General features: G+C 35.3%; 1 long non-coding RNA gene across 1 annotated transcript; it reads left to right on the forward strand.

Annotated features, from left to right (window-relative positions):
* Positions 1–397: 397 nt before the first annotated feature.
* On the forward strand, positions 398–24,657 carry LOC118762244. Its single transcript, XR_004997997.1, has 3 exons — positions 398–420; positions 12,064–12,065; positions 24,556–24,657. It is a non-coding gene; the product is annotated as an uncharacterized LOC118762244 (long non-coding RNA).
* The last annotated feature ends 387 nt before the right edge of the window (positions 24,658–25,044 follow it).

Genomic DNA, 25,044 nt, shown 5'->3' on the forward strand with positions numbered 1-25,044 from the left:
AAACAAACATGCAGGCATGCAAATATATAAATATATACTATTTACTATTTATCATTTAATTGAATGCCACATATCCATTTCCAAGTAAGTATATATATGTATATATGTATGTGTGTATAATATATATATGTATATTTATACATACATATATATATATATATATTATATATATATATATATATATATATATATATATAATATATATACATATATATACATACATATATATATATATATATATATATATATATATATATATATATATATATATATACACACATATATATATATACATATATATACACACATATATATATATATGCTTACTCATATAAATATGCATACTTACACATTCATACTCATACATATATGTATGGGATTGTGTGTGTGGGTGTACATGTGTGTGTGTATGTGCGTGCAGTTGTGTGTATGTGTGTGTGTGTTAGCATGTGTGTGCATGATTTTGTGCATGGAAATACTGATAAAATACTATGATAAAAACAAACTCTGCTTTTGCACTCGGTTGTTTTATAGGAGAACATTTTTAAAGTGAATTAATGCAGCAAGACTTTAAAGCAAAGAGTAAAACCAAAAACTTGCTGACAGCAGTATAGAGAGTATTAGGAAGCTTTTTGTTTTGTTTTGTTTGTTATTTCTTATTTTACATTACTTAATAGAACATGTAGCAGCATATTTCTCTGATATTCTAAAAATATAACTAACATGTTGATGACTTTGATCATTTGACATTCTGATTTCTGACAAGAATTGAAGGTTTCGAAAAATTTAGACAGCTGCATGAATTTTTATTTTTACGCTTGAGTAAACATTATTCACCGAAACATGACTGAAATATCAATAATATAATTGCTATTAATATCATCAATAAAATTAAGCATTACTTCTGCTATTACATTCTAGATGATTTATAAGAGCCAACTAGATAAGAAGACCTCTTTGAGGTCACTTGAGGTGCAAGAAATAGCAATGAAATTACTCCCTTCCGGTCACACCCTACTATATGAAAATACAAAAAGTAAAAGGAAGTATGATTGTATTGGATAATCTAATCTGACATTAAATCTTGATGGTCCACAATGGAATATCTTTAATCAGCTACAACTAATAACATAAAATTTGGTGTGTAGATCTCTAATCTCTACCTATAAAATAATAAAATAAGTGGAAGAGAGATTATTTTGTTATCAATGAAAGATATTTATAATTAGTTTTAGATTATAATAATAATAATAATAATGAAATTATTGTATACAGTGCTCAGGTGCACCACAGCTTGTCAAAAGTGCATATAGAGCAAATGCAGTAATGTGCAAATGTCTGGAAAGGGAACAGTGTATGAGTCAGATACATGCTTGTGTGTGTATGGAGGGGAGAAAATCAGGTGTAGTGTTGACAAATCTCAGGAAGCATGGAAGTTTTGAAGGATGTAGTACTCCGACAACTAACAACTGATGCCAGCAGTTTGTTTCATGCTTCAGCAACTCTTAGCGTGAAAAAATGTTTCTGAAAGTCATGGGAGATGTGCTGTTTTCTGACTTTGTAAACATGTCCACGGGTGTTAGACAGGTGGAGTTTGAAAACTTAAAACCAAAAAAATTACGTAATGTTATACCTATAAGGGTAAAAATATTCTTGTGAAGTATTTGATCAAAATAGTCATTATTAGCAATAAAGATAGAGAAACTGAAAGTGAAAAGGGTTCTAACCTGAGCATTGCAGTTCAATCAGTACTACTGAGTGAGATGATGATGTACTGCATGCCCCCAAAAATAAATGCACCAGTCCCAGCTAGAAAGCATGGTGATGGTGGTGGATTTGTGGGTGGTGCTGGATAAAGAAATAGAAGCTCATCTCATTCACCACCACCACCAGCACCACCACCACCAAGGATTAGGGTCATTAATGTTTTTGCTGAACTTTGTTTTTTTTTTCCAACCAGTCACCAGGTCTAATTTTTGTTAGTTTCTTTAACCCTTTCATTGCCAATAAAGATTAGACCATGCTCTAGCTCTACAGTACAAATGTCTTGTTTTCATTATTTTTGAATTAAAATCTTCCACCAAACCTTAGTCACAATTTATGTTCCTAAAAGTAGCTGACTGATAACTAAGTTATTTTATTAAATTCTTCGTTATATCTAAAATTAATTGAAAGAAACAGAGCCTCTCAATAGAAATATGGTAACAAAAGGGTTAACAAATGATTAATTTAGCTTTTTTGATACCAACCTGGCTGAAACCAGTTCTGGCTCTATAGCACAAATGTCTTGTTTTCAAAAGTTTTGAATTAAAATCTTCCACCAAACCTTAGTCACAATTTATGTTCCTAACACTAGCTAAATGATAACTAAGTTATTTTACTAAATTATTTTGTTATATTTAAAAATCAATTGAAAGAAACATAGAACATCTCAACAGAAATATGGTAACAAAAGGGTTAACAAATGATTACTTTAACAGTTCTTTGTTGATATTTTCTTAAAATTTTTTGTATCTCCTCTGCCAGACTCTTGCAGCTGGGTATACTGAAGATGAGTATATGTTTACCGTTTTTCCGTATATGTGAAAATATACCAAGCAAAATTATTGAAGATATTAAATATAAGCTAAATACCCAGTCAGCTTACAACTTGAAATAATTAACATTATCCATATAACTTTCTCCTAAAGTCTGAAATTTTTAGATTTATAGCAGAATGGAAAATGAAAAGTTTCTACTTTGCTAAAATGATTGAGCAACAAAAAGGCAAGTTTCAGCTCTTATAACCAAGTTACAGACTCAATTCATGAAGAATGTATCATATTCTTCATGGTTGGTGCTTATTTTAGATATAACAATTATTAGTATTATACAATATTTCTTGACATTAGGAGAGAGCCAGACTGTAATTTTTATATTCTCTTAATTTTTTATGACACAAGGGCTGGGAAGTGAGAAGCTACAGAAAGTGAATTGCTCTTATATGAAGCAGCACATTAAGATTTCCAGTTTCGCTCTAGTCCTATGGCTTTTTGCAAAACCCACCAGGATGACCTTGTCATATATATCTGTCAAGAGTGAGTAAAATAAATACTTGTGCCATGCATACTCACTTTGTTGTCTTGCACACAGAAATTTACCCCATACTTCCCTACTTCACTCCACCGAAAAATTAGCTGAAAGAAAAGTATTCAGCATTTAATAGTGGAAAAGTGAAAAAACCGTTCCAAGTTGCAGGCCATAGTTTTGCACTTAGGTAGCGGAAATTCGTTCTTCTTTAGCTCGCAACATAAAATCTATGAATATTGTATATCCCCAAGTAATGAAACAAACATTGGAAAAGTTTACTGATTTGAAAAATGTGCTTTTTTCCAGACAGAAAATTTGTAAAATATAAAAAAAAATTTTAGAGTAAACTTTTCTTTTAGGTTCTTTATTTTTGTGCGTTTTGAAGAAGGTCAGATTGGACAATCTTCTGAAATGTTTAGAAGCAATAATTCTGTGAGAATCAACATTCCCAGACCAACAAACAACTTTTTAAAGCAATTTGTCCAATATATAGTGAATTTATGAGAATATATTAATTTTTAATATTAATTAATAAATCTAGAAAAATTAGGGTATCACTGGTGGTTATAAATAATTAAAAATAATAAACAAAAATTTATAACATTAGTACAACTCTCACAAACTTTTCAGGAAAGGGGTAGTCCATTATATCTACCAAATCATCATCATCATCATCATCTTTTAACATCTGTTTTCCATGCAGGCATGGGTTGGATGGCCTGACCAGAGAATAAAACTGCACCAAGTTGTAGTCTGATTTGACTTGGTTTTTACAGCTCAATGCCCTTCCTAACACCAACCACAATACAGTGTGTGCGTTGGGTACTTTTAACATGACGTCATACAAGCGCTCTAATGTGGCATTGGCAGGAGTGTTTTTTACGTGACACCAGCACGTTACTCTTGCAAATCAGTCCTCTTCACCAGGGGGAGTGGATAACTCTTCTACAGTGGAGAATGGGTCTTCTTGAGTACAGCAAGGCACCAAACATCTCACTCCTTTGTCATCTTGTTCAGCATCAGCCAGTCATCCTTCAGTACTTCATTCTATATTTTTCTCAAATCTTGAAAAGAAAGGGAAGCAACATCATCATCATCATCATCATCATCGTTTAACGTCTGCTTTCCATGCTAGTATGGGTTGGACGTATGACTGAGGGCTGGTGAACCAGATGGCTGCACCAGGCTTCAATCTTGATCTGGCAGAGTTTCTACAGCTGGATGCCCTTCCTAATGCCAACCACTCCGAGAGTGTAGTGGGTGCTTTTTACATGCCACCGGCACAGAGCCAGCTAGGCAGCACTGGCAACGACCTCTCTCGAATCCTTTACACATGCCACCAGCACGGATGCCAGTAAGGTGATGCTGGTAACGATCACATTCGAATGGTGTCTTTTACATGCCACTAGCATGGAGGTCAGATAGCCACTCTGGCAACGATCACACTCGGATGGTGCTCTTAATATCCTACTAGCACAGGGCTTGAGTGCCAGTAATGCGATGCTGGTAACGATCACGCTCGAATGGTGTCTTTTACGTACCACTGGCATGGAAGCCGGTTAGCCACTCTGTCAATGATCACACTCATATGTAATTTAGTGCTAGACACCCTTGTAAAAAGGGATGGCCACAAGATAAACATAATACTGTGTGCATAGGGTAAGTAATACAGAATAGGCAATTTATAAGGAATTGTAGAATCATTTACATACCATAATGCCAGAATATTATTGATGCTTATCTTTGTCAAAGGTATGAAAGACAAAGAAAGTTAAACCTCAATGGAATTTGAATTCAGAAGCAAGCTTCTTTTTATGTAGATAACATAAAGCATCTTATCTGTATATATACCTTTGTATTTTTTTTAGTCCATCTACATGTAAACAAGATAATATCATTTGACAGATGTCTCTCTCACTGTTGACTTAAAAAATACAAGTAAAAAAAATACAGAAAACAACCATTCAATTCTTTTCAATTTTCCATTGTGATCTTGTTGTGAAATACAACAAAAATATCATAATTCAAGGAATCAATATAAACATTAAAAATACAGCAAATAATCCCTAAGTTTAAATTTGTTTTTTTTTTTTTCATATTCATGTTATTTATATGCGTATCCTCTCTTGTAATGTACTATATACCCTTTGAACACAGAAGCTTTTCTATTCAAGAATTTCTTCATATTTTAGTACAATTTTACTTATTTTTAGATGATAATCCAATTGACTAAAATATCTGTCGTATTTCTTTATTATTTTTTCCCTCTTCTCAATGAGAAAATTCAGCAAATGAAGAAAATGAAATCATTGATCTTTCTTAACTCATTATTCTTTATTCATATTTATGCACGTACACACACACACACATACATACACCACATATATAAGTATGGATGTATGCATATGCATGTATATATGCATATATATATGCACATCTATCTAAATATGTGTGTGGGGTGTATATGTGTATGTTCATATGTATGAATAAAACTTATATGCTAAACGATAATAAAGTAAATCTGAATATGACAGTAGGAATGTGTGTTGTGTGTTTTTTTTATTGGCTACAAAACGTCTACAATGATACAACTGCTTTAGTTCTAACCTGATTTTAGAGGATATCACATGGCAAATGAGTAACAAAGGTAACAAGGATCTCTCTCTCTCTCTCTCTCTCTCTCTCTCTCTCTCAGAGTAAAAGGCAGATTGTATGATGTCTGTGTGCAAACAGCTATACTACATGGCATTGAGACATGGGCTGTGACATCCAAGGATATGTGTAGGCTTGGAAGAAATGAAGCCAGTATGCTTCACCAGATGTGCAATGTCAGTCTGCATGTACAACAGGGTGTGAGCATGTTGAGAGAAAAGTTGGGCATAAGGGGATTTTGTGAGTGGATTTGGTAGACGGAAACTAAAAGAAGCCTGTCATATATATGTATATATATATATACATGTATGTGTGTGTGTTTGTGTGTCTGTGTTTGTCCCCCTAGCATTGCTTGACAGCCGATGCTGGTGTGTTTATGTCCCCGTCATTTAGTGGTTCGGCAAAAGAGACCGATAGAATAAGTACTGGGCTTACAAAGAATAAGTCCTGGGGTCGATTTGCTCGACTAAAGGCGGTGCTCCAGCATGGCTGCAGTCAAATGACTGAAACAAGTAAAAGAGAGTAAAAAAGAGTAAAGAGAGTAAGGGGCACCGGATGTGGTGTACGAGAGAGATGACTGCACTGGTATGGTCATGTGATGTGCATGCACGAGGAGAGCTGTGTAAAGGAGTGCCAATCTCAAATTGTGGAGGGAACCTGCGGTAGAGGTAGACCCAGAAAGACATAGGATGAGGTGGAAAAGTATTATCTTCAAACTTTGGACCTCACAGAGGCAATCTTTGGCACTATGTGGTGCTTGAGAAGACCCATCAAGCCAAGTGGAATCATAGTTGTGGCCAATGCTGGTTTCACGTAACTGGTACGTAAAAAGCACCTTTCAAGTGTTGGGCCTCACAGAGGCAAAGTGGCTGGTGCCGGTGGCATGTGAAAAACTCTTTTTGAGTGTTGGGGTCTCACAGAGGGAACGAGGAATGACCAAAACCTTTGGCATTGGTCATGCTCAAGAAGAAAACCCATCAAGCCAAGTAAAATCGCAATCGTAGCAGATACTGGTGTCACACAAATGGCACCCATACCTGTGGCACATAAAAGCACCCATTACACTCATGGAGTGGTTGGCATTAGGAAGGGCCTCCAGCCGTAGAAACCCTGCCAAATCAGACTGGAGTCTGGTGCAGCCTTCCAGCTTGCCAGCCCAGTCAAACCATCCAACCCATGCCAGCATGGACAACAGACATTAAATGATGATGATGATGATGATCATGTGTATATATATATATATTATATATATATATATATATTACAGAGATGTACTCGCATAGCAAGTAATTTGATCTGAGATCGTGTGCTGAAATGAAAACAATTGCAGCGTGGAAGGTGTTTATAAGCCATTTAAGAAACATACAAAAGCCGTTCGATTCACTTCAACATTTAAGTTTAATTTGTCAAAATATTTTCGTCGCTAAAATCCGCGACCTGTTCACTGACAAAAATCCGTGCTGCACAGATTTTTGTCAGTGAACAGGTCGCAGATTTTAGCGACGAAAATATTTTGACAAATTAAACTTAAATGTTGAAGTGAATTGAACGGCTTTTGTGTGTTTCTTAAATGGCTTATAAACACCTTCCACGCTGCAATTGTTATATATATATGTATATATATATATATATGTCTGTGCATGTGTTTCATCTCACTGTATAGTATGAATGAAACACTGTGGGATATTTAATGATAAAATTGTTCAAAATCTAATACAATAAATTGAGATATTGCAATGAGAGTAATGAAGATGGAACAACAGTATCTGTTTGCACTTCACCTTATACTTCAATATTTCAGATTGGTTATTGTAACAATGCCATTTTGTGCATGTCACAACCCCATCCTACATATCTCAACAAAATGAAAGGCTATTAACACCCTCGCCCTCTGCATAGAAATATGAGGTAAAGTATAAACTCTTGTTCTCTCTTCCTTATTTACATTTCCATTCCTATATTTCAGTTTCAAGTAACTTTTGAACAATTTTAATATTTATCTCTATCTCTCTATATATATACATATATATATGTATTTATGTTTATATGTATGTATACATAAACACTGTTTATATTGTATATATTTATTAGTATATTTATATATATATATTACTGGACCTTGAAGACTTCTAAAATGCAAGAAAGTATACTAGTCCCTTAATATTTGAATAAGACAATCAATATTTCATTTCATTTTACTATAAAAGACCCCCTTCGGTCATGAATGTCCATGGGATTGCACCTAGAAAGTTACCCTCCTAGACACAAGTCCGGGCAAGGTTGTTTATGGAAGACCAGCAGTCGCCCATGCATACCAGCCTCCCCTCTCCACGCCACCAGTGTTATCCAAGGGAAAGACAAAGGTCGATACAGCTTGGTACCAGTGATGTCGCAACTCATTTCTACAGCTGAGTGAACCGGAGCAACGTGAAATAAAGTGCTTTGCTCGAGAACACAACACGCAGCCCGGTCCGGGATTCGAGCTCACAACCTCACGATCGTAAGCTCGACGCTCTAACCACTGAGCCATGCGATATATATACTATTTATACTATATATTCTATATTCTACATTAACATTATAAAGAATATAAATAAAATATTTAGAATTCCTTTGGATAATATATTAATATATATATGTATGTATATATGTTCGTATGAATAAATAGTTCTTCCCTTTACATTCACTAACATAACATGAACAGGTTGACAAAGTCTAAATTCTTATTCAGAAATACTTATCTCCAAGACAACTCAAAGAATTATGCCCTCCTTATATGTTTAATTTTGGGTTTGGTTTCTGCTTCTATCACTAACCAATTTACGAAGTGCACCAAGTGTATTTTATTCCAGTGTCAGCACTAAGAAGAATGTTATGTCCTTGATAAGACTAAAAGATCAAACCTATATTGTCTCAGCTCATGTTCCAGTCACTTCATAGAATGTACTAGTTGCATGTTATTATGACAGCAGCTCTAGTGAGGTTGTCTTGTTCTGTAGGACCATAGAATTCTTGCTGCTCTATGGTGTGTTTGTTTGTTCAAAGCAATTGACTGAAAAGATGAACAGGAGAGAGGGTAATGATAGTGAAAAGGTTTGATGTGTCAGAAAAAGGGTGATTGAGGTGGGAGATAGGTGGGTAGGGAGAGAGCAAGATAGATTGCAAATAGATGTGGACAATGGGGAGAGTAAGTGGTGACTGTCAATAACAAGTGACATGCGGAAGAAGAAGGGGTGATTTGCAGTACAAAAAGGAGATGGTAGGAAGTATTTGGTACCGCCAAAATTAATAGCAATGGCAGTATAATATAGTGAATGCATGCTTACAAATCTCTCTATATATAAAGCTGAAGTTGTCTGTATATGGCAGGTTTGGTAGCCTTCAACTAACACTATCTCCTCCAAGACCCTGTGGTGCAAGTTGACCAAAATTAAGAGTGTGATAGAAGAAGGCTTGCTTTTCTTTCCATAGAAGAAAAAATTCAAATCGGACCATGTTAACACCAAAAATTATTTACATCAAAAAGGTGCTTTTGTTTCTATGAAAATCCCTATTTTTTACGATATTTTGACTGCTGTGTCGACATTTTTCGGTGTATTTCAACCAGAAAAATGTTCACTTAAAGAGAACAACAAGCTACATAATGCAAAATTTTTACTTTTCAAAAATTCCAATCCAAAAGGGTCGAAACAAACCCAAGCAACGCCAGGCGATACTGCTAGTATTAAATATTTGAAGACAGTTTTTTAAATTATATCATACTGAGTTTAAATACAATCCTATTATAAGCACCTTTATTTTGTCTGGTACTTAAATATGTTTGAGTATTATATTGTTTTAGCTTTTAAATTTACAATTTGTAAAGAGTCACCACGTTTGTTATAAAAGACTAATAACTGACCGTAAGAGTAACAAGGAAGTGTTTATAACACAACATAAAAGACTTTATTTGAAAATCGCCAGATTTTGATAGTGTTTACATCTTTTGTTGATATGTATCAACAAAAGATATAAACATAAAAAATATTACAGTTCTATATTTAAGATATGAGGAATTATGTTCATTATTTACATTACTTACATTATTTACATTTGACAGATATTTGTCCTCATCTTGTTTGTTGTTAACACAAAGTTTCAGCTGATATACCCTCCAGCCTTCATAAGGTGTCTTGGGGAAATTTCAAAACTGGGTTCTCATTCCTAAAGTATCTATTTTGATGTTATTTCAAAGTTGAGAGCACAAGATTCCAAGTTCGATTCCAGGCAGTGACCTTAATAATAATAATAGCAATAATAATAATAATAATAATAATAATAATAATAATAATAATAATGATAATAATAATAATGATAATAACATCAAAAAATATCTTAGGAATTACCCCAAGACACCTGATGAAGGCTGGAGGGTACATCAGCCAAAACATTGCGTTAACAACAAACAAGATGAGGACAAATATCCGTCAAATGTAAATAATGTAAATGATGTATAAAAAACATTATATATGCATGGCTCACAATTTTCTTCTAACACATTCCATTTACTCAATGACAAGTGACCAAGACCTTTGCAGATAAGCTGTGCTTGAGATGACTTGTTGGGTCAAGTGAAATTGTTGTTGTGGTTGATGCTAGGTCCACCTGACTGGCACCCATGCCGGTGGCATGTAAAAAGTAACGTTCAAGCGTGGTTGACGCCCGTAGAAAGCTCCATTTTAGCTTGAATGCTCCCCCCCCTCAGCATGCCAGGGGCATGTAAAAAGCACACACTACACATTGGAATGGTTGACATTTGGAAGGGCATCCAGCTGTAAAAACCTTGCCAAATCAGATCGAAGCTTGGTGCAGCTTCCTGGATTGCCAGTCCTCAGTCAACCCATTCAACCCATGCCAGCATGGAAAGCGGACATTAAACGATGATGATGATGATGATGGTGATGATGATGACGGTCATTCCAAAGCAATGGTGTATTACTTTTGTCCATGTTGTGGTACAGTGGGATCGACCCTGATATTACATGATAGCAAGGTGAACTTCATAGCCACTTAACTACGGCTGCATCCTTGTTTTAAGGTAACTTTAAAACAACCTTAAAATAGAAATAATGCATTTAAGATTGTGAAGGTCAAACTACTGAAATTTAGCCGTATGATGTACTTTTAAAAGAAATTGTAATTTTCTATCATAGAAATCAAATTTGAGAAAGAAAAAGAAAAAAATGAGAAAATTAAATATAATTTCTGACTCAACAACTGTCTCTGGTTAATCTGAAACCTGGAATTGCAAAATAATTTTCTGTTTGGGACTGAGCTTCAGTGAGTCAACTTATTCACTATTTTAAATGAGAGAGTGAATACATGAATTGATATCGTTAATGAAAATCCAATAGCGTAATTAAACATGTAACATGGCGAAAATACCATAAAATACATTACTATTTTCAGTATGAGATTTTGAATTTTATAACCTCTACACCGATTTTGTGTTTTTATGTGCAAAAAATTGTTTTCTGCCAGTTAAAATTTTTGTGACATGATAGCATATTTAAAAGATGAAGTTGCTTGAATATTTGTATACGAGGTCTGATCAATAAGTATCCGGATTGTTGCTATAATAACAAGGCTAAATCACAGAGAGTAAAGCCACTTGGTACAGATTGACCTTGACCTCTGCTGCGTATGCACATTAAGTTTTAACGTTCTAGCTCGCTTTCACTGTTTATAACAGTGCTTGGAAGGAAGGTGTGTAGCGTGTGATCATCGCATTGACCATGACAGGGAAAGTTGTCATGGCGATACCTGCTCAGAGGCCTACACAAAGTTGCAGAAAGTGTATAGAGAGGAGTGTATGAGTCGTCGCGCACAAGTGTACAAGTGGTTCAGACGTTTCCTAGATGACCGAAAAAAGTCAATTTTGACAAGCATTCTGGGAGACCCACAATCAGCAGAACTGAGAAAAACATTGCAGATGTGCATGCAGCTGGGAGGGGAAATTGTCAAACCACCATCTGTGAGCTATGAGAGGATGTGCAGATTAGTTACGGTTCAGTTCAGTCCCTTATCACTTAAGATTTAGGTATGAGACGCATGTCTGCCAAGTTTCTGCCAAAACTACTGTCAGCTGACCAAAAAGACACTCGGGTTTCCATTGCACAAGATCTCTTTGATTGTATCAAGAACGATGAAAGCTTTTTGAAAATTTTGCTTAGGCTTCTGAGCTGGAATCGCCAAGCTCTTGGCAAAATTTCATGCCGGTTCTCTGCTCAACTTTCTCTGTCATGGTCAATGCGACAATCACACGCTACACACCTTCCTTCCGAGCACTGCTGTAAACAGCAGAAGTGAGCTGGAACCTTAAAATTTAATGTGCATGCATAGCAGAGTTCAAGGTCGATCTGTGCTAAGTGGCTTTACTCTACATGCTTTAGCTTCGTTACTATAGCAACAGTCCGGATACTTTTTGATCGGACTACGTATATTTTTATTGGTATAATAGGTTCTTCCCAACTGACAGTTCAGTGAGGTACCTGGTAAGCTTCAGTGTTTCTCTTTTATTTTCTTCAGTCATTTGACTGCAGCCATGCTGGAGCAACGCCTTGAAGAATTTTGGTTGATTGAATCAACACCAGTACTTTTTAAAGCCTGGTACTTGTTTTATTGATCACTTTTGCTGAACTGTTCAGTTATAAGCATGTAAACACAACAACACTAGCTGTCAAGCAAAGTTGGGGGACAAACACAGACATAAACACACACTCACACATACATATATATGCATGTATACACATACACACACATACATGTATATGTATGTATACACACATACACACACACACACACATATATGATGGGCTTTTTTTCAGTTTCCGTCTACAAAATCCACTCAGGGTTAATTATGAAAAAATATTAAATCATTATTCTATGCTAATCTAGTAGAAATTTAAATGTGATAAAATGTTTTATAAGAAATTTAAAGTGCCTACGTGATAACTGTAAACCTACTTTTGGGCCACCCTGTATATTTAGCTTGGTGCACAATATGTCAAAATCAAATCCCAAAGGTCATCATCATAAGATCCATAAAAGTATGGTAAAGTGAAGGTTATACAACGATGGTGATGATGATCATCATCATCATGATATATGTATGTGTGTGGTTTGCAAGTTACTTGGGAACCTCACTGGTGCTGGTGCCACATTAAAAAAGCACCCAGTACCCTATGTAAAGTGGTTGACAATTAGGAAGTGTATTCAGCCGTAGGAACCATGGCAAAAGAGACAGCTGGATCTTAGCCAGCTCCTGCCAAACCATCCAGCCCATGGCAGTATGGAAAACGGATGTTAAATGATGATGATGATGATGATGATGATGATGATGATGATATATGGTTGTGTTGTAAGAAGCTTGCTTCCTAACCACATGGTTCCAAGCGAGTGTCTTCTACTATATCCTTGGCCCAACCAAAACCTTGTGAATGGATTTGGTAGACAGAAACTGAAAGAAGCCCATCGTGTATATATATGTATGTATATCTTTGTGTGTGTGTGTGTGTCTGTGTTTCCCCCCATAACCACTTGACAACCGGTGTTGGTGTGCTTACATCCCCATAACTTAGCAGTTTGGCACAAGAAACTGATAGAATTTGTACCAAACTTAGAAAAAAATAATTCCTGGTGTCAGTTTGTTCAATTAAAACCATGCCCCAGCATGGCCACAGTCAAAATGACTTGAAACAAGTAAAAGAATAAAGAACATATATATTTCTCTCAATGGTATCTTATTTCTGTTTTTTTGGAGAAGTCTTTTATTAAGAGAAATCGTTAATGATAAAACAGAAAATATTCTTCAACTTAAATTAGATTATAAGATGCTCTGTAAAATAAGGGCCTAATGTGGAATCCTTAATGTGGAATCCCTTTGAAACAATGCATATTATGAGTCACCAATTGGTTTTTCCCATTATTGGATTCCTCTTGTGTAAATTATTCGGGGGAAATAATGCAAAGAATGTACAACATTTTGTGAATACACACAATAATTTGATATGGACATGAAATAATAATAATAATAATAATAATAATAATAATAATAAAAGTCTGGTTTTCTGTAAAACCTTTGAGAATTAAATAAAAGTGTTTTCCTATTTCCTATATTGACGTTGTTATTATCTCTCTATGAGTCTATGGGCTCCGTTTATTATAAGCTGTTTTTCAATATTTCAATGATTTTAAAGTCACATTACTCACAGTCTGTTACGGTTTTATATGATTAAATTCAAATAAGTTTAGTTTCAACACAACTAAATTATCCAGAGACATTTCAACATAATTACATGTCAAAATGCTACAGTCAGTTTTTCTCTTACCAACTACTACTACTACTACTACTACTACTACTACTACCACCACCACTACCACCACTACTACTACCACCACCACCACTACCACTACTACTACTACTACTACTACTACCGCTACCACTACTAGTGCTATCACTACTATTACTACTACTACTACCACCACCACCACCACTACTACTACTACTACTACTACTACTATTAACTACCACCACCACCACTACTACCACTACTACTACTACCACCACCACCACCACTACTACTACTACTACTACCACCACCACCACTACTACTACTACCACTGCCACTACTTCTACTACCACTACTACTACCACTACTACTACTACCACCACCACCACTACTACTACTACCACTGCCACTACTTCTACTACCACTACTACTACCACTACTACTACTACCACCACCACTACTACTACTATTACTACTACCAGTACCACAACTACTACCACTACCACTGCCACTACTTCTACTACTACTACTACTACTACTTCTAGCTCAGCTATAAGAAATAATAGCACCAATTCAAATTCTGCTACTGATGTCTTTATTATACTTTCTTTCTCTATATTTTCAATACAACCAATTAGTTTTTAAATCCCAGTGGTCTTATGGAATATGAATTAAAACAAATTACCACAACAATATTCCATCTGGAACCTTATGATGATTATACTCATTCTTTAAGATTAGGAAAAATGCCTGAAGCAAAGTTACAAATGGATTTAGAGAGGATACCATAGAATTATCATTAATGTGTGTAGTTAAAACATCAATATCTATAACAACAGGCTTCGTCATGCTACATTCAAACATAGAAGACGACGCACAAAAGCATCTGTAGATGAGTTGTTGGAGGCTGGCAGTGTTATTAGCATTTTTATTACACCACAAAACAGACTTGGAGTAATCTGCCGTCAACAGTACCATAAATTAGAGCCGACTGCAGAATTTTAAATTAATGGCTATTGGAATAATATGAAAGAGTATATACTCATTACTCTTTTGCTTGTTTCAGTCGTTTGACTGCGGCCATGCTGGAGCACCGCCTTTATTTAGTCGAGCAAATCGACCCCAGGACTTATTCTTTGAAAGCCTAGTACTTATTCTATCGGTCTCTTTTTGCCGAACCGCTAAGTTACGGCGGACGTAAACACACCAGCATCAGTTGTCAAGCAATGTTAGGGGGACAAACACAGACACACAAACATATACAAACACACACACACACACACACATATATATATATATATATATATATTATATATATATATATATACTACTATAGGCTGGGGCCGACCAAAGCCTTGTGAGTGGATTTGGTAGACGGAAACTGAAAGAAGCCTGTCGTATATATATCTATATATATATATATATATATACACGTATATACGACGGGCTTCTTTCAGTTTCCGTCTACCAAATCCATTCACAAGGCTTTGGTCGGCCCCAGGCTATAGTAGAAGACACTTGCCCAAGGTGCCACACAGTGGGACTGAACACGGAACCATGTGGTTGGTAAGCAAGCTACTTACCACACAGCCACTCCTACGCCTAAATTTCTACGTTTAATTTCTTAGACAAATTGCAATTAGTACTAATGCAAAACATTTTCAGATCCTTAACCTCCCCTCAGCTGCTTTGTTATTTTGCAATTCAAAAAGGTAGAACAAGCACAAGCATATTGTTGCTATTATGTGAAACTGTCGTATGTCCAAATTTGGCCAAATGCATTTTTTCCAATATCTAATTTTGCTTGCAATAACCTATTCTTTCGGTCAATCTATCATATCTCTCCAGCTGCTTCAGATAGCAAGATATGAAAATTTTCGAAGTGTAGTACAACATTATTTACATTATTTACAATTGACAGTTATTTGTCCTCATCTTGTTTGTTGTTAACACAACGTTTCAGCTGATATACCCTCCAGCCTTCATCAGGTGTCTTGGGGAAATTTAAAACCTGGGTTCTCATTCGTATGTTATTTTTCAATGTTGTTATTATTATTATTATTATTATTATTATTATTATTATTATTATTATTATTATTATTATTATTATTATCATTATTATTCTATGTTTGACTTTTGCTTTATATTTTCACAAGCTGTCTCCAAGTCTCACCCAGAGACCTCAAGAGACAACAATTGGAAGTTCATGTTGGTGTTATGCCTAGGGTGCCATATATTTGGTTTTGTACTTTGTGTCGTACTAGTAAATGCCTAAAAAACCATACGAAAATTATGTTTGTTTTAAAATGTGAGATTACAAAGAAAGTATTTTGCGTAGGATTTGAGCAGTCCCAATGAGCACTATCTTTTGAATTTCTGCCATTTTGGGGTTTCCTGGTATCTGAGCTAGGTAGCAATCAGCCCTTTTTGCTATCATTCCCAGGGCACCTATGACAACAGGTATTGTTTTAGTCTTCAGGTTCCACATTTTGATGATTTCTATTTCCAGATCTTTATATTTGCTCAGTTTCTGGTAGGTCTTGACAGATACGTTTATATCAATTGGGACAGTCATATCAATGAGGAGGCATGTTTTTTGTCTGAAGTCTGTTACTATGATGTCTGGCCTATTCTTTCTGTCAGTTTGAATGGTGAAGTTCCAGAGGAGTGAGATGTGGTCATTTTCAAGCACTGGAGGTGGTTTGTGTTCCCACCAGTTTTTATCATGGGGCAAGACCAGGCTTCTGCAAATTGCCCAGTGAATATATTGTGCAGCTCTATCATGCCTGTTGAGATACTCTGTAGGTGCAAGAAGACAGCACTTGGAGACAACATGATCAATGGTTTCATTTTGTTGTTGACATACACGACATGTTGGGCTACTGCCATTCTTTAATATGTTGGCCTGGTAGTTCCTTGTAGGTAGGCATTGATCTTGAGCTGCTATGATAAACTCTTCTGTTTCAGATTTTAAGCCAGAGGCCATTAGCCATTGATGGGTCAGGGCTTTGTCAACATCTGCATTATTCACTCTCTTTGGGTATTTGCCATTGAGAGGTTTTTTTCTTGCCATTTATCATTCAGAATATCTAAGGCAGCAGTTTTAGCATGGGTTTTCATGCGCTTAGCTTTTTCTGTGCTTGTTTCTTGTGTGTCTAATTCCGGAATTTGTTGTATTCGGAATTCACTTAGATATTCCTTTGCCTGTTTTGTTACTGAGTATGATGCTTTCTTGTTTTCATGTTTTGAGACAAGTTTTAACATCCAGTCCTCAGAGTTTTTCAGGTAGGTGTCTAGGCCAATTGTAGCAATCTTCATTGTTATTGCCAGTTGTAAAAGTCCACGGCCTCCCTCTTTTCTAGGTAGATAAAGTCATTCTATATCTACCTTAGGGTGGTGCATTCTATGCATTGTCAACAGTTTTCGGATTTTTCTATCAAGATTACATATTTCAGTAATTGACCAGTTAACGATATTGAAACTGTAAGTCACGACTGGTATGGCTAAAGCATTGATCGCTTCGATCCTGTTTCTTGCATTCAGCTCTGTCTTGAGTATTGCTCTTACTCTGCAATAACATTCTCTTATATTATTATATTATTATTATTATTATTATTATTATTATTATTAGAGTACCTCAATAGGCATGATAGAGCTGCACAATATATTCACTGGGTAATTTGCAAAAACCTGGATTTGCCCCATGAAAAAAACTGGTGGGAACACAATCCACCTCCTGTGCTTGAAAATGACCACATCTCACTCCTCTGGAACTTCACCATTCAAACTGACAGGAAGATAGATGCAAATAGGCCAGACATTATACTGAAAGACTTCAGACAAAGAACATGCCTCCTCATTGATATGACTGTCCCAATCGATATAAACGTATCTGTCAAGACCTACCAAAAACTGAGCAAATATAAAGATCTTGAAATAGAAATCAGCAAAATGTGGAAGCTGAAGACTAAAACAATACCTGTTGTCATAGGTGCCCTGGGAATGATAGCGAAAGGGACTGATTGCTACCTAACTCAGATACCAGGAAACCCCAAAATGGCAGAAATTCAAAAGATAGTGCTCATGGGAACTGCTCATATCCTACGCAAAATACTCTCTATGTAATCCCAAGGTTTAAAACAAACTTTTTTTTTATTTATTTATTATTATTATTTTTTTTTTTATGTATTAGACATTCACTAGTACAACACCAAGAAAAAAAAAAAACAAATATATGGCACAGAACTTCTAACCTGTTGTCTCTTGAGGTCTCTGGGTGAGACTTGGAGCCAACTTGTACAGACATAAAGCAAAAGTCAAACATAGAATAATAATAATAATAATAATAATAATAATAATAATAATAATAATAATAATAATTATAATAATTTTATTATTATTATTATTATAACATAAAAAATACCTTAGGAATGAGAACCCAGGTTTGAAATTTCCCCCCCAGACACCTGATGAAGGCTGGAGAGTATGTCAGCCAAAATGTTGTGTTAACAACAAACAAGATCAGGACAAATATCCGTCAAATGTAAATAATGTACATAATTCTTTATCTCTTAAATATAGAACTTGTGTAGTACAAAAGTGTAGTCCCACTTACGACAGTTTTGCAAAAGTATTTCTGACTGAAAATATCATACATGCATGGAGTTATGATTTTATGCACCCAACAAAGCGTTAGTCTTAAGCTGAAACTGTTGCTAATAGCAAGCTGGCAGAAACGTTAGCACACTGGGTGGAATGCTTAGCAGTATTTTGTCTGCCGTTACATTTTGAGTTCAAATTCCACCGAGGTCAACTTTGCCTTTCATCCTTTTGGGGTCGATAAATTAAGCACCAGGTACACACTGGGGTTGATGTAATCGAATTAGTCCCTTTGTCTGTTCTTGTTTGTCCCCTCTATGCTTAGTCCCATGTGGGCAATAAAGAAATAAAGAAATAAGAAACTGTTGCTAATGTGAAAAAAAAAATTAACTAGTGAAACTCTATTTTCATTTTCTGGAAAAGCAATGTTTTGGACTTACGACACTTTTGCATAAAAGCAATGTTATGAATTATTTTATTACACTCACACATGTTTGTATGTCTGCATGTCTGCATGTGTGTATGGATGTATACATTCATTCATACCTACAGCCATATAATTGCTTGTTCTATCTGTGCTTATATACTAAACTGAACATTCCCTGAATCTAGGAATCAATACTGCTTATAAAACAGTACTTAACAGTATTTATTATTAATGCCAATTGTTTACTTCAAAGTTATCATGATTTTGGCTTCTTGAAACACTTTCTGAGAAGCCATAATTGGCAAAACTCTGAAGTAAATAGTTACCATTGGTAGTAAATACTATTCTATACATACATACATACATACACATATATATGTATGTATGTATTCAAGTATGCACGTATTTCTAAATCTATATCTATATCTATCTATCTATCTATCTATCTATCTATCTATCTATCTATCTATCTATCTATCTATCTATCTATATATATATATATATATATATATATATATATATATATATATATATAACAACAATGTAATAAATAAATAAAATATATGCATATTACATACATATATGTACATACTTACATCTATATGTATATATACATGCATATATATATATATATATATGAGTACAGGACACCACAAATAAGCGTAGAACTCAACGAGAAACGAAAACATAAAATCAAACAAGGAAACGGATTTTTTTTAACAACGAAAAAACAGAGTACAGGACAAACAATACAAGGAAAATTCCCCTTCATCAGCTGCCCCTGGTTCGACTCAATGTGTGTTTCGAAGGTAAGGACAGAACACGGCCAGGCTGACGCAATTCTTCCTGCAAAAGGAATTAAATAAAATTCTTTTGCAGAGGGGTAAAACAAGTGACAAGAACAGGACGTAAAAGCAATACAAATGAAGAAAAAACAGTAGAAAAAACAGTACAAATAAAGAATAACAGGACAGAGAACCAACAATAAGGACCTTTTTAGGCCTAGACGGTGGAAAAATTAGTTAGAACGCATGTGAAAAATCGGCTTGCGAAAGACAGGGAAGTCGATGTATGCTTGTTGAAGGCACGGAGCTGAAAGGAAGTTTTAGTAGCACTCTGGTCAACGGCCAGAGAGAGGAGGAGGAGAGAGAGAGAAAGAGGGGGGGGAAGAAACCAGAAAGGGTGAAAAATAAGAAGGAGAGAGACAAGTAGAGAGGAAGACAGACAGGCAGGGAGGAAAGGTCAAGTAAAGAGTAAGAGTGCGCGTCATGATTATTCAAATAAAAACTTACTTGGAGAAACATACATATATATATAAAATTAAATAATAAGGGTAGAAATTGATATTAATCAATAAAAAGCAGTGGCTTAGCATATTTAATAATATCCAAAGATTAAAAATTGTGTAACATACAAAATACACACACACACACACACAGACACACACAAGAGTTAAGGAATGGAGTAGATAAGATCTGGGGTACATATGTTTCATAGCGAGTGGAACCTCAAAAGTGGTAAATATCCAAGCAAGGTGTATACTGTAGGCTACTCGTCAGGCCAAGGGTACCTTGATTAAATGAAAGTTTACATTGTCGCAAGGAGACACATGTTGCTTTTTGTATATTCACTATGGATTGCTTTGAAGCTAACTTTCTGCCTACACCTTGAGCCGTGGATCTTACATTTATATATATATATATATGTATGTATGTATGTATGTATATCATCATCATCATCATCGTCATTTAATGTTCATTGCCCATACTGGCATGGGTTGGACGGTTTGAGACCAGGGCTGGCAAGCTGGAAGGCTGCACCAGACTCCAGTCTGATTTGACATGGTTTCTATAGCTGGATATTTACCACTTCTGAGGTTCAGCTATGAAACAAATGTAGCCTGGATCTTATCTATTCAATTCTTTAACTCTTGTGAGGCGCAGGAGTGGCTGTGTGGTAAGTAGCTTGCTAACCAACCACATGGTTCAGGGTTCAGTCCCACTGCGTGGCATCTTGGGCAAGTGTCTTCTGCTATAGCCCCGGGCCGACCAATGCCTTGTGAGTGGTATTGGTAGACAGAAACTGAAAGAAGCCTGTCATATATATGTATATATATGTATATGTGTGTTTGTGTGTGTGTGTGTTTGTCTCCCTGGCATTGCTTGACGGCCGATGGTGGTGTGTTTACGTCCCCGTCACTTAGCGGTTCCGCAAAAGAGACCGATAGAATAAGTACTAGGCTTACAAAGAATAAATCCTGGGGTCGATTTTCTCAACTAAAGGCGGTGCTCCTGCATGACCACAGTCAAATGACTGAAACAAGTAAAAGAGAGTAAAGAGTATATGTTTTTATATGAGAGTATTGTAGTTTGCTTGAAGCATTGTGTATTGTTTGTAACGGATAAAAAGTTTTGAATGGTACAACAATGCACTATAATACAAACATTGGGCTATATACCTGTTGTAATTTAATTATCCATAGTCTGATAATATATCTGAAGAAGGAATTTTATTCCGAAATATTATCAGATTATGGATAACTAAATTACAACAGGTATATAGCCCATTGTTTGTATTATAGTGCATTGTTGTACCAATCAAAACTTTTTATTCTGTATATATATATGTAATAATAATTATTTGAGGGAATATTATTCCTAACTTACAGGGAAAAATCCAATTTAGAAATACTAAATCAAATTTTACAAAATATAATATATATATATATATATATATAAATTAGAAAAAAAACACCTTTTATCAATTCAAAATGAACAATTAAATTACACCATCTAGAAAATTACATATAATAGAAATATTAAAATAAATAACAAAAATATACCGATGATTAAGTAAATTGCAAAATAATAATAAAAACGTGTGTTTATTTATATATTTATATCAGTTACACAAGTGGGATATGCTAATTTGTTGGGTTAGCATGATAAATAGGTTATGAACTTTACCGTCTTTTGGAGTAGGGAGTTATGATATTTAAGCCTCTAAGAGCTAATAGCAAAATAATTGATACAGTTACATCTGGAAGAAATTGACCGTAAGCCATAGATGTGGCTTTGGCAGCACACATTATGACCGAGTGTCATAATAAATCCTGCCAAAAAGTGAACAACTTTATTTGTCAGCTAATTTTATTGTCTGATTCACCTAATCAAAAACAAACCATACCGTTTCCTTCATTATCTCTCTTTTATGCCTTGCAGGTGAAGTTTTTGTCAATATTTTCCCATTCCAAATATAGTATCCGAATATCATAATGGACAAAACTAAACAAGATTGATTTTTATTCATCAAAAGAAACTTATACTTCTCCAACAACCCGAAGAAATTTTATTGCGTTTCTACCTTGACGGGGATAACTACCAATTATCTTGTTGTCATGCAGAAAAAGTTTCTTGGATTCTTTGAAATAACTTTGTCATATTAATTGCTCTTAAACCAATATGGATGGCTTTCCATTATAGACATAGTGAAACTTTTAACCATATCTTTTATTGCAAGTTGATGCTAAACATCAGGGAAATGAAATATTCAGAAAAAAATATATTACAATAATACAAAAATCCGGCCACTGTTTATCATAGAATCTACCTTTGGAAACGATTACATATTCATAAATGTATAGATTTATGATTCTTTAGATTTATGATTACAACTGAGCTTCGCCATGTTAACATTGTTATTTCTGAGATATCTTTAGACAAATTCTATCAAACATCTTTTAATAGTTACTACACAGCAATCCTTTATCAGATATCAGATGTCACAGGCTTTTTTTTTTCCTTGACACTAACCAAATTTTTGAATACAACTATTCTGAGATTAATTCTAAGTTTTTCGACCAAGATTATTTATACCATCCTTTCATTAATATAACTCACCAGGTCTGTAAAAGATAATAATAATGATAATAATAATAGAAATAATAAGTACATCATCATCATCAGCAGCAGCAGCATCACTATCATCACCATCATCATCATCAGCATCACTATCATCACCATCATCATCATCACCATCATCATCATCATCATCACTGTCACTATCAACATCATCATCATCACCAGCATCATCAACATTATCATCATCATCATCATCATCATCGTCGTCATCGTCGTCATCATCATCATCATCATCATCATCATCATCATCACCACCACCACCATCATCACCATCATTGTTTAACGTCTGTTTTCCATGCTGGCATGGGTTCGACAGTTTGGAAGGAGTTGGCCAGCCAGAAGCTGTCCTAACTCCATTGCTTGTTTTGACATGGCTTCCACAGCTGGATGCCTTTCCTAATGCCAACCACTTCACAGAGGGTGCAGGATGTTTTCTACATGCCAATAATAATAATGTTGTCATCATCATCATCATCATCATCATCATCATCCTCATTTAATGTCTACTTTCCCATGTTTGTACAGGTTAAGCAGAATTTTGTTGAGGCTGGTTTTTTACACCCAGATGCTCTTCCTGTCACTAACCTTCATCTATTTTCAGGTAAGTTAATATTTCCTCGTGGCCAGACATGTGTTTTCCAGAAGAATGGAAAACAACGACATTGTTTGTACCAGGCTGATGCTCATATGCAACCATCATGTGATCTCAAGATAAGGGTAGATACACACGCACACACACAGAGCATCTCAACAGAAATACGGTAACGAAAGGGTTAATCAGTAATGGGAATGGAGGATACACAGAAATAGGGAACAGCACATACCTACTTCTCAAATTTCAAGTTATTTTCTCCTTTTTTTTTTATGCTCAAAATCTATCAATGTAAGCATATTTACTTTTACCAATCTTTTGTCAAGTTAATATCAATATGCATTAATTATAAATTCGTATTGATAATATAAAATCATCAATATAAATTAACATGTTCATTTATTATAATTAAGCGTGCATATTTTATTACGTTCTCGTAATAAAACACATAACCTGGATGAATTTACATTCTTTTATTCCTTTATTCTTATATTCTTTTGTTCTTTTACTTGTTTCAGTCATTTGACTGTGGCCATGCTGGAGCACCACCTTTCAGTCGAATAAATCGAATAAATCCCAGGACTTATTCTTTGTAAACCTAGTACTTATTCTATTGGTGTATTTTGCTGAACCACTAAGTTGCGGGAACATAAACACACTGACATCAGTTGTCAAGCGATGGGGGGGGGCAAGCACAGACACGAAATGCATATATATATATATATATATATATATATGTATGTATATACAACAGGCTTCTTTCAGTTTCTGTCTACCAAATCTATTCACAAGGCTTTGGTTGGTCCGAGGCTATAGTAGAAGACACTTGCCTGAGGTGCCACACAGTGGCACTGAACCCGGAACCAGCAGCTGGTAAGCAACATACACACACACATACACACACACATACTCACACACACACACACAGGGTGTGATGGATAAATTGTCAGCATCTTATATTTGTAGTTTTGTGCATGTGGATTGTTTGTTTTTGATTTTGTCAACTACACAGTTTAGTAGGATCAGTTGGACACTGTCCATGAGAGAAACAGCTCTATGATACAATTCACTCTGTCAGAATTTGCAAACGACATTCTATACGGCTTAGCATTCATACCAGAAATTCTAACATGAACATTTCAGAGTGTTTGGGTGTCAATCTGAGGACATGTACCGAGAGTGATAAAAATCAAACACCCAGTCAACATCATGGTGTTTGGAGTGATCACTAGTAATGGCAACGTTATGCCTCCATTCATCTTCCCACATGGCCTCACACACAACACGGAGGCCTACATCAAGTGCCTTGGGTCAAGAGGGTTGCTGCTGAAAGACCCTAAGTCTGGCAACAGGACTCTGCACTACACCACACAAGCAGGAGAACCCAGTCATGGCTGTCAGACAATTTCTGAGACCACATCACCCCTAAAATCCGGCCACCTAACTCCCTAGATT

This window comes from Octopus sinensis, linkage group LG2 (assembly GCF_006345805.1).
Source record: "Octopus sinensis linkage group LG2, ASM634580v1, whole genome shotgun sequence".
NCBI classification, from domain to species: domain Eukaryota; kingdom Metazoa; phylum Mollusca; class Cephalopoda; order Octopoda; family Octopodidae; genus Octopus; species Octopus sinensis.